The 13,015-nt window shown below is 41.4% G+C and overlaps 1 long non-coding RNA gene across 1 annotated transcript; it reads right to left on the bottom strand.

The window, feature by feature from the left end:
- Positions 1-12,260: 12,260 nt before the first annotated feature.
- On the bottom strand, positions 12,261-12,576 carry LOC147602991 (uncharacterized). Its single transcript, XR_015265723.1, has 2 exons — positions 12,456-12,576; positions 12,261-12,387 (listed from the first exon to the last, which is right to left on the bottom strand). It is a non-coding gene; the product is annotated as an uncharacterized LOC147602991 (long non-coding RNA).
- Between the last annotated feature and the right edge of the window lie 439 nt (positions 12,577-13,015).

Below are 13,015 nucleotides of genomic sequence, written 5' to 3'. Positions count from 1 at the left end.
ACCCTCCCCTACCTCTACTTGAGGACCCTCCCCTACCTCTACTTGAAGATCTTCTACTTTGAGGACCTTCCCCCATGTCTACTATCCCTAGACTGACGTGAATAAGAATGTGTAGGGGTTTAAAGAGGAGTAGTGTGGGTGCTAGGGATAGCAGAGGAAAGAGGAGTTTGATGGGAAGTTTGAGGATTGGTCAATAGAGTGGGTATTTGGGGCAATGGTGGTGTTGCTCCTTCAAAACGATCACCAACACTTGGGCCATATTGGCTAGATAATCTTTGGTTAGGTTTTTCAAACATAGCCCTTGCATTTAAAAAACGGTGAGTCATCAACATATAGAATACCTCGAGATCTTGAGGTCTCGCTGGGTGGCGTACTGCATACACAACATAAGAGTGAGGGTAAGCACATGGCAAGAAATGAAAAATCTCATCGTGATATTGAAGTTGAAATGGCAAGAACAAAGCAACAAACCTCACTGTCTTCATGTCCCCACCTTGGCCAACCAACATCAAAGAAATGAGAGCAAGAAACCACATCCTATATTGGAAAAGAGATACCATTAGAAAACCATTGAGGTGCATAAGCTTTATACATATGAGAGCAAAAAACCACATCCTACATTGGACAAGAGATATCATTAGGAAACTATCAAAGCACATAAGCTCTATACATATGCATAAGCTTATGTATAAGCACAAGCTTATGCATATATATATATTCTTAAGTTTTATGCATAAAGCTTATGTATAAGCTTGTGCATACACATAAGCTTAATGTATATGTATTAAGCCATAAACATAAAGGTATACTGCATATAAATCCATATGCGTAAAGCTTATGCATAAGCTTATACATTAAGCTTTTAAACTATGGATAAGCTGAAGACATATGCTTAAGTTTTATGCAAAAGCTTTTAAACTATGGATAAGCTGAAGACATATGCTTAAGTTTTATGCAAAAGCTTTATACTTGTGACTTTTAAGAGCTTAAATCTCTTAAGTACAATGCATAAGAGCTCAAGAGCTTAAAGCTATTATGCCTTGAGCTATTTTATACATAAGATCTTAAGCACAATGCATAAAAGCTCCAAAATCAAATCTCTTATTAGAAGAGCTTAAAGCTCATTGAGCTCTTATGCATTATGCTTTATGCATAAGAGTTTGAAGTTCTTAAGCACAATGCAGAAGCGCTTAAATCTCTTATGTTTAAGCTCTTATGCATTTTGCTTTATGCATAAGATCCTGAAGCTCTTAAGCACAATGCATAAGAGCTCAAGAACTTCTTATGTGTAAGAGCTTAAAGCTCTTATGCATTGAGCTCTTATGCATAAGATCTTGAAGCTCTTAAGCATAATGCATAAGAGCATTGAGGTCCTTATGCATTATGCTTAAGAGCTTCAAGCTCTTAAGAATAATATATAAGACCTTTGTGGATAGGAAGCCAGGTCCTCCACACTCCACCAAGAGCAACTCCTCCCACTATCTGCCATCACCACCGGTGTCCTCCGACATCTCCTACCAATCGGGTTCTTTGACTACCAGATGCACTTACGAAGTGCATGGCCACCTCTTTGGCCAAGTATACTCATGGAGGCACCACCCCTCTCCCTTCCCGAGACGAGATCCTCTTTCAGCACCATCTCCCTTTTGTCGCGAGACGAAGATCTTCCCTCTACGCAACATGATGAAGGGTTGGGACTTCGAGGAGGATGACAGCCAAGGAGGAGATAAGGGAAGCACTCTCTCCGCAGTCTTGGATATTCTCTCTTGTATCATTCTTTTTTGTCATTTTTGTTATACAGTGTTACGCTCTTGTGGTGTTGTGTCTATGCCTATGTGTGTGTGATGTGAGTGAGTGGTCAGTGGGTGTGGTGTGAGTGAGTGGCCTATGGGGATACTGTTGTGCTAGGAGGTGATCGGAGAGCATGGTAGATAGTGTGGAGCATAGGTCTTGCATGTCTAGCCAGTGAGGTCAACCCAATCCTTGGCGGGTATACTTCCCTGAGAGGATCCACACTCCCTTTCTCCCCAACCATAGTGTTTGTGTAGGTAGTCCGCGAGTTCCCTAGGGGAGGACCAGCGGAGCCATCCAGCTAAGACAAAATCTGGCGATCACGATGGGACTTTCCTAGAGGTCAAGGATAGTCTTAAAAATTTTTCTTTTCTTTTTTGGTGATTTTTTATCGTGGTGAGAGGAGTGTTGTGTATGCCCCCGAAGCTCAAGCTTTTGGAGGTCATTCACCCCTTTGTTCTCCTCTTCAAACTAGTTGTCATAGGGTTCTTCCTTGTTCCCTTACTCTTCCATCAGCATCTTCCTCTTCTGACCCTATGGCGGCTCCACCAGGACCGGAGCCATTGGCTCCTGTCCTTAACGACATGCAAGTTAAACTACCAACCTTCAAATGTGTCATCATTGAAGATGCGGAAAACCATGTGCGGTGGTTCCTCACTATGTGTGATGACTCAAGAGGGTTCAACTGAGATGATGCACGCTTGGTGTTGTTCTTGACAACACTGGAAGAAAATGCAAACCAGTGGTATAGTCAATTCCCCGCCAACCACTTCCCGGATTGGGCCACCCTCAAAGTACAGTTCTTGGTTATCTTTTGGCCTGGGAACTACTTCGATCTCATTACTCAAGAGCTCAACCAACTGTCCATGAAGGCGGGAGAGTCAGTGGCCCAACTTGTTACAAGAGCTAAAGATTTGGTTGCTTGGCTACCCCAAGATCCTAGGAACTACATGCTGCAAAAACAATGGGTGCTTCGCACACTCCCTACTCAAATGGCGATGAAGATGAGAGAGACCTTTCCACCCCAAGGCACCCTGCAAGACTTCCAAGATAGAGAAACGCAACTAGAGAATCCTCACCTCATGGCAGAGTGTAGTACCTCTTAGTCCCCACTTATCCCTGGCATGTCTTCGGATCCTCCAACGGTTCTTGTAGCCCTGGCAGTAGCAAATATCCTATAAAAATAAAAAACAAAACTTAAATATTATGTGAGATAAAATAAGCCAAGCCACACATGCCCTACTTATTATTAAGAGGATAAGCAAAAGTGGTTTAAGAGAAGAAGCAAGTGGAGGAAAAGCAAGGCAATAGCATACACAAATAGTGGTAAATGACATTAACCCTACTCACATACATAATCTTAAAATTAATCCTTCATCTAATGAATGCCTTCATGTAAACACATAGCTTCTCTTGTTGCATGCTTGTGGGAGAGAAGAGCCTCTACATGAGATTTTGATGAAAGGAGATAGATTAGGGGTATGGCAATGAGGTTGAGAATGAAGAGATATATTGAAGGGATGGAGGTGAAGGGATTGAGGTGCAAGTGCAGTGAGAATATTGATGTGGGTTCTTGAAAAAGAAAAAGGAAGACCATGCACGGGCAGGAGAAAAGTGTACCCAGTTCAAACTATTTTTAGGATTTTTTCCAATGTGCTACTGGCCCGGCTAGTAGTCGACAGGCTAGTAGTTGGGCCATTAGTAGCTAGACCAATAGCATACTCAGAAAAAAACAGAGAAATAAAAATACACATAGTTACCACGTTGATAGTAGCCGGTCAGAACGTGCCCGGCTACTAACTCATCAATCTTGCCCAACTATGCCTCTATTATGTTGTAGTGGTTTAAAATTAAAAGAAATAATAGTCAACATTGCAATACTCAAAGATCACTCATTTGCCATTACTCTTTGAATTGTTGCTCTGTGAACCATTATTATGTCTAGCATTTCTCTAAAGATCTCTTCCCTACCCTCTTATTATCTCACTCTTTTTATCTCCTCTTCTCTCCTGCCTTCTTCTCCTTTTATTCTCTCACTCTTTTCATCTTCTCTTATCTCCTACTGAAACACATCCACCAAAGCAAGAATCCACTTACTTCTGTGCTCGCCCATGATCAACACTCACTGATCATTGATTGGGGAGCTTATCTATATTTCTATAGCACTACATAACAATCATTACAATCACAAACAAATGAGGAAAATGAATAGGGTTGCCATCCACCGAGCTAGACACCGACACAACTCCTAACTATAGTCTCCAAACCACACATAGTGGTAAGCCACCCACTGAGCTAGACATCAACACAACCCTAGGAACCATGTGCCCATAAAGCATGCATGTTCCATCTCACGTACCCCTAGCCATCACATAGATGTCATTGGCACTGCCCCAATGGACTAGCCACTAGTTGGGACCCTTGCAATGACCCAATCCAAAGGCACGACTTGGAAGATTGTGCTATTGCTTTGCATGTGTATTGCAGTATAGTGAATGCCCCAATCCCAAGGCACGACTTGGAAGATGTGCAGCGGTGCCATTGCTTTGCATATGTATTGCAGTAAAGTGAATTCCCACACTAAGGTGAGAGTAAAAGTGTATTCTCAAGGGCATAGCATGCCAAATTGCATTGCTTTGATAAAGGGTTGCAAATACCCCCTAGAAGCAGAATATTACTTAATAGACACTATGGCCTCAGGGTTAGAAAAAGAAGGTCCCTACACAAAGCTTAGAGCCATACTCGATCATACACAGATCTCATGGAAGTGAAAGAGATCTATATCGACAAGGAGACTTTACAAGCGGATGGGCAACATCATCCTCAGATTCCACTTCTAGGATCACCTCACCTATTTCAATTATGTATGCTGCGTACCTACACTAGTGTAGGAAACTCACACTAGAAAATAGGCCGATAAAGCAAGCTCTAGATAATATTGGTATGTTGTCCATCATAGAGCCAACCATGGCGTATGGACCTCCGCCGCCAAAGGTGTTGTGAGGCCGTTTCCACCTATAACCAAAAGACAGAATGTGTGACAATCGGTTCCTTTGAGAATGAAGTAGAGAAGCACATCATCAAGATCATACTTGACCAAGCACTTAATCTTCCAATAGTTTAACAAGGATTGGGACAAAAAGATCAGCACCCCGGCTAAAAAGAGTGAGTGCTTCAAGACCACTCGCAACAAAAGCCCTACAAGAGAAAAATCATATTGCCACCATAGTTAGAGATGCCTTGTAGTCTATAATATGCATGTTTGTCATTTTACAAACCGTATAGAACAACTCAAGATGATGTGAGCATACTGACAAGATTCAATAAAGCACTTCCAAAACCCCTAGCAAGCAAAGGAAAACTTTGTGGGACTTATTCACTATGAGATCCAGTGAGGGTATACAAGTTAAAGAACCCCAAAGAGCCATACCTTGAATTCGCACCTCTCTCTTGACCAGAATTCTTTATCATGGCATGAAGGCCACAAAGAGGTTGCTCCCTCCATTTGCAAAGGCCAATCGCCCTCAGCTCCAAAGGAAGAAAAAAATCCTTTGCAAACCCCCACTGATGAATAGAAGCCTAGCTAGAAGAGAGAAAATGAAGGCCAACAAGAATCATAGAGACCACAGAAAAGGAGAAGAAAAATATTTGTCACTATCAGTGAGAGTAGGACCAAGTGTCAGAACAATCAAGCTCAGAGATAGACATAGATATAGACATAGAGAAAGCCAAAAATAATAATAAGAGGAAGGATACAAAGAAAGAAGAAGCTAAACAATAGCCCATAGATACACCTAATACCCAAGATGCTAAGGAGTAGAAGCCAGAAGACACCATAGAAGTGGATAAGCCTATGGTCCCATCTCAATGGTCAAGCCAATTTAAGAGGCTCTCAAAAGAGGAAAAGAAAGTCTTAGTAGAGGAAGCAAAGAAAGCCACAAATCCATTAAAGAGGGACTCCAGTGAAGAGTTTAGAATATAAGAAATGAATTGGCTTTGAAATCAAGAATAGGAAAGGTCAAACGGGCAGCCATTCAGTGAGAAAAGTGCATTTCAAAGATTAGTTTGGATGCTCGGGAGGCTATAATGGGACCAGATTGAGGGGAACCGATTAAGGAAGATAAGATGCAAACAAAAGAGGAGCTTAGTGCAAGGGTGGGAAGGAAGGGATGCATGCATGTGCTCATACAACACTTTAATGCATTTTTTTTCCCAATATGCATAAAACAATAAATGAAAGGAGAAGGGTACAAGACTCCCTAAAATTCTATCATATTGGTTAAATCTCTCTGAAATTAATATTCCTTTTCACTGTCCCTCGTTGTCCACGATCCAACAAAGTCCAACAACTTCTTATTTGATTAGTTCGCTTCTTTCTCTAACTTTGATTGATCTAGAATCAAGATGAGCGTCCCCGCAATTCAAGGGGGAGCTATGCATCCACAAACTGGGGAAGTATCACCAACATGTCACCGGGGGGGGGGGGATTGAGTTAAAATATAAGAGGATATCATCAAGGGAGGTGAGGGTTGTCATGACAAAGACCACTGTGAGCGTCCCCACTCTTGCGAGGGGAGCTCCACTTTTGTAAATTAGGATGGATAGGATGGCACTTAGGGAGGCGAACATGCGAATAGAGTTAGGATGGATAGGATGGCACTTAGGGAGGCGAACATGCGAATAGAGTTAGAATGGATAGCATCAAACGATGTAAGTGTTCAAGAAGAAATCATCATGCATGTCTCCACACTTGAGAGGGGAGCTCTACTTCTACAAATGTGGAAGGTAAGCAAGGGTGCTACCTATGGAAGTAAGTACTTGGAAAAGTGGAACCACTAGGGAGGTGCAAAAGTAGGAATTGAAGAAGGGAGTATGTCAGCCAAGGAGGTTTAATTAGTTAAAGGGATCTAAGAGGAGCTAAGGAAGAAGGTTCGATAATATGTGATTGGGACCCTAAGAAGGATCAGACTAACCCCCCAGGGAGGATTATCAACTATCTAGGAGGGATAAGGTAACATGTAAGGGATGCTTAAGAGCTATTAGGGAAATAAGGATTGGACTTCATTGAGGAATTTCGGATTTAGTACTCTCAAGGGGGGTGTAAAAGGAAAGGCTCCAGGAGGATTAATAATCATCCAAGAAGGTAATCACCAGGGAGTGATGTAGACATTTATAACGAAACCGAGGTTACTAAAGTAAGATGGGGAGTCCGAGATGAGGCTAAAATAATATCCACCCAAGAATGTGGTAATTTCTTCAACTAAAAGGATGCTACAAGACTAAGGGACTTCTAGGTGTGATGGGCCGTACCATGGACTAGGCCTACACCCACCATATCCCTCCTATCTAGAGATGTTCCTGGAAGGGCTTCTCACATTGAGGATAAAAATGGAATCAGCCAGGGAGGCAATCTTCATTAAAGTGAGCAGGAAGGGTTATCAATGTTGAGGCTAAGGAAAAAAAGTATCACCCAGGGAGGTGATCTCAAGAAGGAAACTAGAGGAAATACACCTAGCTAGGAAGATAGTGTTAGGAACTCCATATCATATCAAAGAATCAACACCCAGGGAGGTGAAGAGTAAAGTATGGATCCAAATAAGGTTTGGCAATATCCCAAAGAAGATTATAGATTGACAAATCATCATCGAGAAAGGTGGCTAAAGCATTGAGAACCCTTGGAATTAAGAGAAAAACTTACCCCCAAGAAATAAGCATGTGAAGAGTTAGTTCTCCAGACTTCATGTAATCTTCACCATATTGTTGTAGTAGTCTTTAAGGAGCTCTTTGTGAAGAACAAGATTATGGACCATCATTGTCAAGAAAGTTAAAGAACTCACCAGCACAACTTGCTTCTTTCTTAATCTACGAGGGGGCTTTAATTGTCAAGATTCCTGTGGAGGAGGAAAGCATTGCTTTAGGTAGTATCCATTAATGAGGAAATAATCTTCAGACTTGTCCATCACTTTATTGCCAAGGGACCCATTAGGGAACACTTCCACTATGTTAAATGGTCCCATCCATCTTTGTTAGAGATTTCCTGGGAACTTGCCATACCTCGAATCATAAGCAAGAAAAAGCTCACCTTATTTGAACACTTTTGGCTTGGATTCCTATGGAGGAAAGTATTGCTTAGGCAATATCCACGGATGAGGAAAGGATCTTCAAACTTGTCCATCACTTGTATTGCCAAAGACCCATTAGGGAATACTTCCACTACATTAAATGGTCCCATCCATCTTTGTTAGAGCTTTCTTTGGAACTTGGCATGCCTAGAATCATAGGCAAGGCTAAGCTCACCTTCTTTGAACACCTTTGGCTTGAGATATCGATCATGGTAAGCTTTTTGTCTTAGTTGTTTGGCCTCTATGCAATGCAAGGACATCCTTCAAATCTCATTGAAACATCCTAAATGAAGCAACCTTTGGTTCATGGATTCTTGCTCTCCCAACCTTTCAAATAAGGCTACTCTAAGGGATGGCAACTCCAAGTCCATTGGAAATTTTGCTCCAATTCCATACGCTAATTAAAAGGGGTTTGGCCCATTGTTACATCATGTACAAGCCCACAAAGCTTCTACCAATCTATCATCCCAGACCCTCTTATGGGTTGCCATTGTTTGGGCAAGGATGGAACAAAGGATGTTGTTCGTGACTTCCACTTAATCATTTTCTCGGGGGGGGACAATAAGGAGTAGACTTCCTATTGCGGATCTAGAACACTTCGAAATTCAATGATATTATTTATGGAGTGGGAGTAGAATTCCTATTGCAGATCTGGTACACTTTGGAAAGTTCTTCAATAATCTTATTTATAAAGTGGGTGCCTTAATCACTTACCAACTCCAAAGGACTTTGTGATGAGTTCTCATATACGAACAGGGCCACATTCTTTCCATCAATATTATTTATTGCCTTTGCTTCTTCACACTACTTGTTGGTAACATAATCTATGCATACCAAGATGTGTTGGTTTTGTCTTCTTCTTATTGGTTCAAAGGGAACCACAAAATCTATACCCCACTTTTTGAATGGCTTCAAGGCAAGAATGGGTTAAGTGGCATGGCTCTTATCTTGGTTGGTTTTCCCATCCTTTGGTAGGCGTCACATCTCTTGTAATATTCAAAGGTATCTTTGAGAAGGGTTGGCCACCAATATCCCATAAGAAGGACCTTCCTAGCAATCGCTTCTCTTTTGCAAAGTGTCCACCACAAGGCTCATCATGGAAAGCCTTTAAGATAATTGAGGTTTTGTTTTTGTCAGTATGTCATCTTCTTAGAACTCCATCTTTACCTTGCTTATAGAGTGTACCACTAAGGAGATTATAGGAAGCTACTTCGAGAAATAGCTTCTTCTTTTTCATCTTTCAGAATCCTAGAGGGATTTGTTGAGTAGCAAGAAAATTGGCAATATCAATGATGTTGGTTTCTACCAAGAAAAGGACAGCATCTAGGAAGTCAAGATCCACGATCTCCTCTACTTCATGTTGGGGAATTTCAAGCAAGTGGTCGGTATGAACATGATCTTTCCCTCGCTTTGTGATCGTGACTTCAAAATTAAATTCTTAAAACAAGAGTATCTACCTCACTGCATAGCCTTTAACATCTAGCTTGTTGAGAACAAAGGCTAAAGCTTCATGATCCACCAAAACTTGAAATGATTTCGAGAGTTCTTTCTTGTCTGTCTTTGGTCTTCAAAGTTAGCACTTCGTACCCTTCCACCTCCTTCATGAAATTACCTTTGATTAGACAAGGGTTCAACTCGTACTCCTTGGGAGGAGGGTCTACTTCTTCCATTGAGTCTTGGTTCAACTCGTACTCCTTGTGGGAGGAGGGTCTACTTCTTCCATTGAGTCTTGGTCGTCCTATCGATCTTGCTTATGATCTTCATCTTCTTCTTTTTCTTTGTTGGCTAGTTCTTTGGATTTTGGCTCCATAACAAATCCTTCCTCTACTTCTTCCTTCATGGGTTTATTTGTTGGAATTATCATGTCTTCTTAACTTAGGGTAAGTGAAGAGGAATCACTTTCAATGGAGCTCTCTTCCAAGAATAGGAAATATCCAATCTTCAATGTCTTGGCTTGAATTCACTTCAAAGTCTTCATTACTTCTTGAGGAGGCAAGGTACTCCCCGAGGAAGGTGGAGTTTATTTGAATCTCTGAATCCAACAAGAGCCCATCTCTCACTTATGCTTTGGCTTTGGAAACCTCCACTTCATTCTTTGATCTTCATTGGAAGTGTCACTTGGGATGACATCTTGGAAGTGTCACTTGGGGTGACACCTTGGAAGTGTCACTTGGGGTGACATCTTAATCAACATCTATTGATTCTTTCAAGCATGTGGAACCTTTGTCTCTATATCCTCTATAGAGTTTTAAGACCACTCTTTCTAGTCCTTTTCCAATGTTGAATCTTTCAAGCCTATGGAACCTCTGTCTCTATATCCTCTATAGATTTTTAAGACCACTCTTTCTAGTCCTTTCCCAATGGTAAGAGTGCCTTCATACTAATATGTCCTTGCTCTTACTTGGAACAACCATGGTCTTCCCAAAGGAGGAGGTAAGAAGTACCATATGATATTGGATGAACCACCAAGTATGTAAGCCAATAATCCTTTCCTACCATGGTGGTCTTCACATTGGGTAGGATACCTAGGGGTTTTACTCTGCTTTGATCAACCATTGTAATAAGCTAGTTGTTGTGGCTACAATCCTTCCAAACCCAAATCTTCCATTGTCTTATCCGTCATGATGTTCACTGCTGACTCTCCATCTACCACGGCATCTAGAATGTAACATCCTTTAATCTATACTCCTACTTCAAGGGGTACCTGGGCCAATGAAGGCATCAAGTTCATGAACTTCCTTGTCCACCTTCAAGGAGTTCCTCAAAGTTAACATCATGGTTGGTCTCAAGCCCCTCCGTTTGGAGAGAATAGTTTTGAACCCCTTCCTGTGCAAGAGGTGGAGACAAGACAAGGAGTTTCCTGAAGGTGATGTTAGGTTGGAAAGTATCCAAGTCTTTGACAAGATCATATTTTTTTACTAAAGGAGTTGCCGGAAGGTGATGTTGGGTTGGAAATTGTCCAAGTATTTGACAAGATTATATTCTTTAACTAGATCTATCACTTTCTCTAACCTTGTTGGAAAAGGAGCCACTCCTAATTTGATGACTTTGGGGTTTTGTAGGGGTAGAATAAAGGCAAGATCCTCTTTGGAAGGAAGAGATGCTTGGAGAGGTTCTTCTTGGGTAAGGGCTGGCTTGGACATTGGTCCACTGGTTGTGGAACTTGAGGGATCCTTTTCCTTGATTTCTACTTTGCCAATCATCAATGGGGGAACTTCCTTTCTTTCTCTTTTCCTTTGAGGAGAGATTGAGAAAAATTTGCCTTCTTGGCATCTAGTATTGTTTTGGGATCTAAGGTATCTTTACTTTCCACTAGGTCCAACAAGGTGATACTTGTCTCTGGCTTTGGATTACCTTCCTTTGATGCTTCCATTGACATTGAAGGGCTAGGAAATCTTTGGTTGTATGACCTTGTCTCTTTATCTTCCACATAAGGGCTTATACCCTTGTGGCTTCTTGGGATTTTGATAGTTTGGAGATATATGGTCATTCTCCCCACACCTGAAACACATTCCACTTGGCTTCTTTGATTTGTGTTTTGGGCTCTCCCTCTATAACTTTGGGATGGAAACATTCTTGGGTCAAAATTAGAACCAAACTCTTGGGGCTTAGGACTAATGTCTTGAGTTGACATCTTGGCTTCTAAAAGATTGAACCTTTGACCTTTGACCTTTTTCCTTCTTTCTTTTCTCATGCATCTGCTTCAAGGAGAAAATTCTTTCATTGTGATTCTTCCTTAAGTAGTTAGAACAAAAGGCTCTTAGAATAGTTGGCTTCCTAGTACACTCTATGGCCAAGTGTCCTACCTGCTCTGCTGATGACATTTCTTGCACCATGTGTTGGCCCTTAGGGTGTCTCCAACAGGTCTTGACAGGTTCAAGGAAGTGGCATTATTGTCACTTGGCATTATTGAATTAATTTGTTATAGCATGGAATCCATTAACTCCTTCTTCATGTTATCTTGGGAGGTTACAAGGTAACCTTTAATGTTCTCCTCTAGTGCACTAGGGATAGGAACCTGGGGATTTTTAGATATGACTATATAAACCGGCCAATATATGGGGTGGAGTTCCTTTATACTTGGTTTTGCTAAGGCGGATGACTTTGTTGTTGATTCCATGAAGTTCCATTAAGATTGAGGAGCCACATTATAATTTCTAATTCTATTTATATCTCAGACTTTTCCTAAGATAAATGGCAGAGATCATCATGGTCTCACAATCGTCCAAACCACATTCAATATCATAAGACAACAATAAGATAAGCTAGTTGTTGACCACGTTACACACCTCAAAAACTTTAAGTTTAGTCAACGCCAAAGAAACTTTTATGGATTGGACTCGATGCTTTGCTGAACACAATACATTGTCCATTGATCACATATATTAAAATAAACTCTGATAACAACTCACCAAGCACCTAAACCAGCTCTTGAAGCAAGCTATGAATGTAAGACTCCTGCCTATTAAACAACCTGCTCTACTACGTATTTAGTGATCAACCTCCAAACCCTCCAAACACCGAAGCAAGTGACCGTACAACTTAAACACCTTGTTGAGTAAAATCCATTGGCCATGGGAAGCTTCTCTCCAGAACTAAAAATCTCACTTACAAAAGCCTTGCTTTTGTGCAAAACTACTTTTCAGCATGACTTTCCACGACAGGTTCCACTGCATCTGCAACATGAAAAGAGTATGATTACTAAGTGGATCACTTCAATCGATAACTAGGCACGAAATAGCACGAAGCCTCTTAAGCTTGTTTGTAACCAACCTTTCTGGGACCAAGATGGATCCCAAGTATGGAAATATGTTTGGGGAGGAAGACTTTAGATTTGCTGGGATCCACGATTCATCATGGAGTTAGCACAAGTATTCCCTATGGGAGGGTGGGTAATACTCCTCTTCCCATTCATTGTGGAGCTATAGGAGGGTGGTTCCATTGACTGAGGAGCCACAAGAGGCTGGGACTAGTCCCATTGAGACTAAGGAGACACAGGAGGTTGGGACTGGGTCCATTGGATGTTTGGTGCAAGGCCAAAAATTGACACTGCTTGTACCCTTCGTTCTTGCCCTTCGCTCACTGGGCCTGTCCCTCAGTGT

This window comes from Cibotium barometz, chromosome 65 (assembly GCF_041138505.1).
Source record: "Cibotium barometz isolate CiBa-2024 chromosome 65, ASM4113850v1, whole genome shotgun sequence".
NCBI classification, from domain to species: Eukaryota; Viridiplantae; Streptophyta; class Polypodiopsida; order Cyatheales; family Cibotiaceae; genus Cibotium; species Cibotium barometz.
The sequence above is the reverse complement of the archived record's forward strand: the minus strand, read 5'-3'. Positions and strand labels throughout refer to the sequence as shown.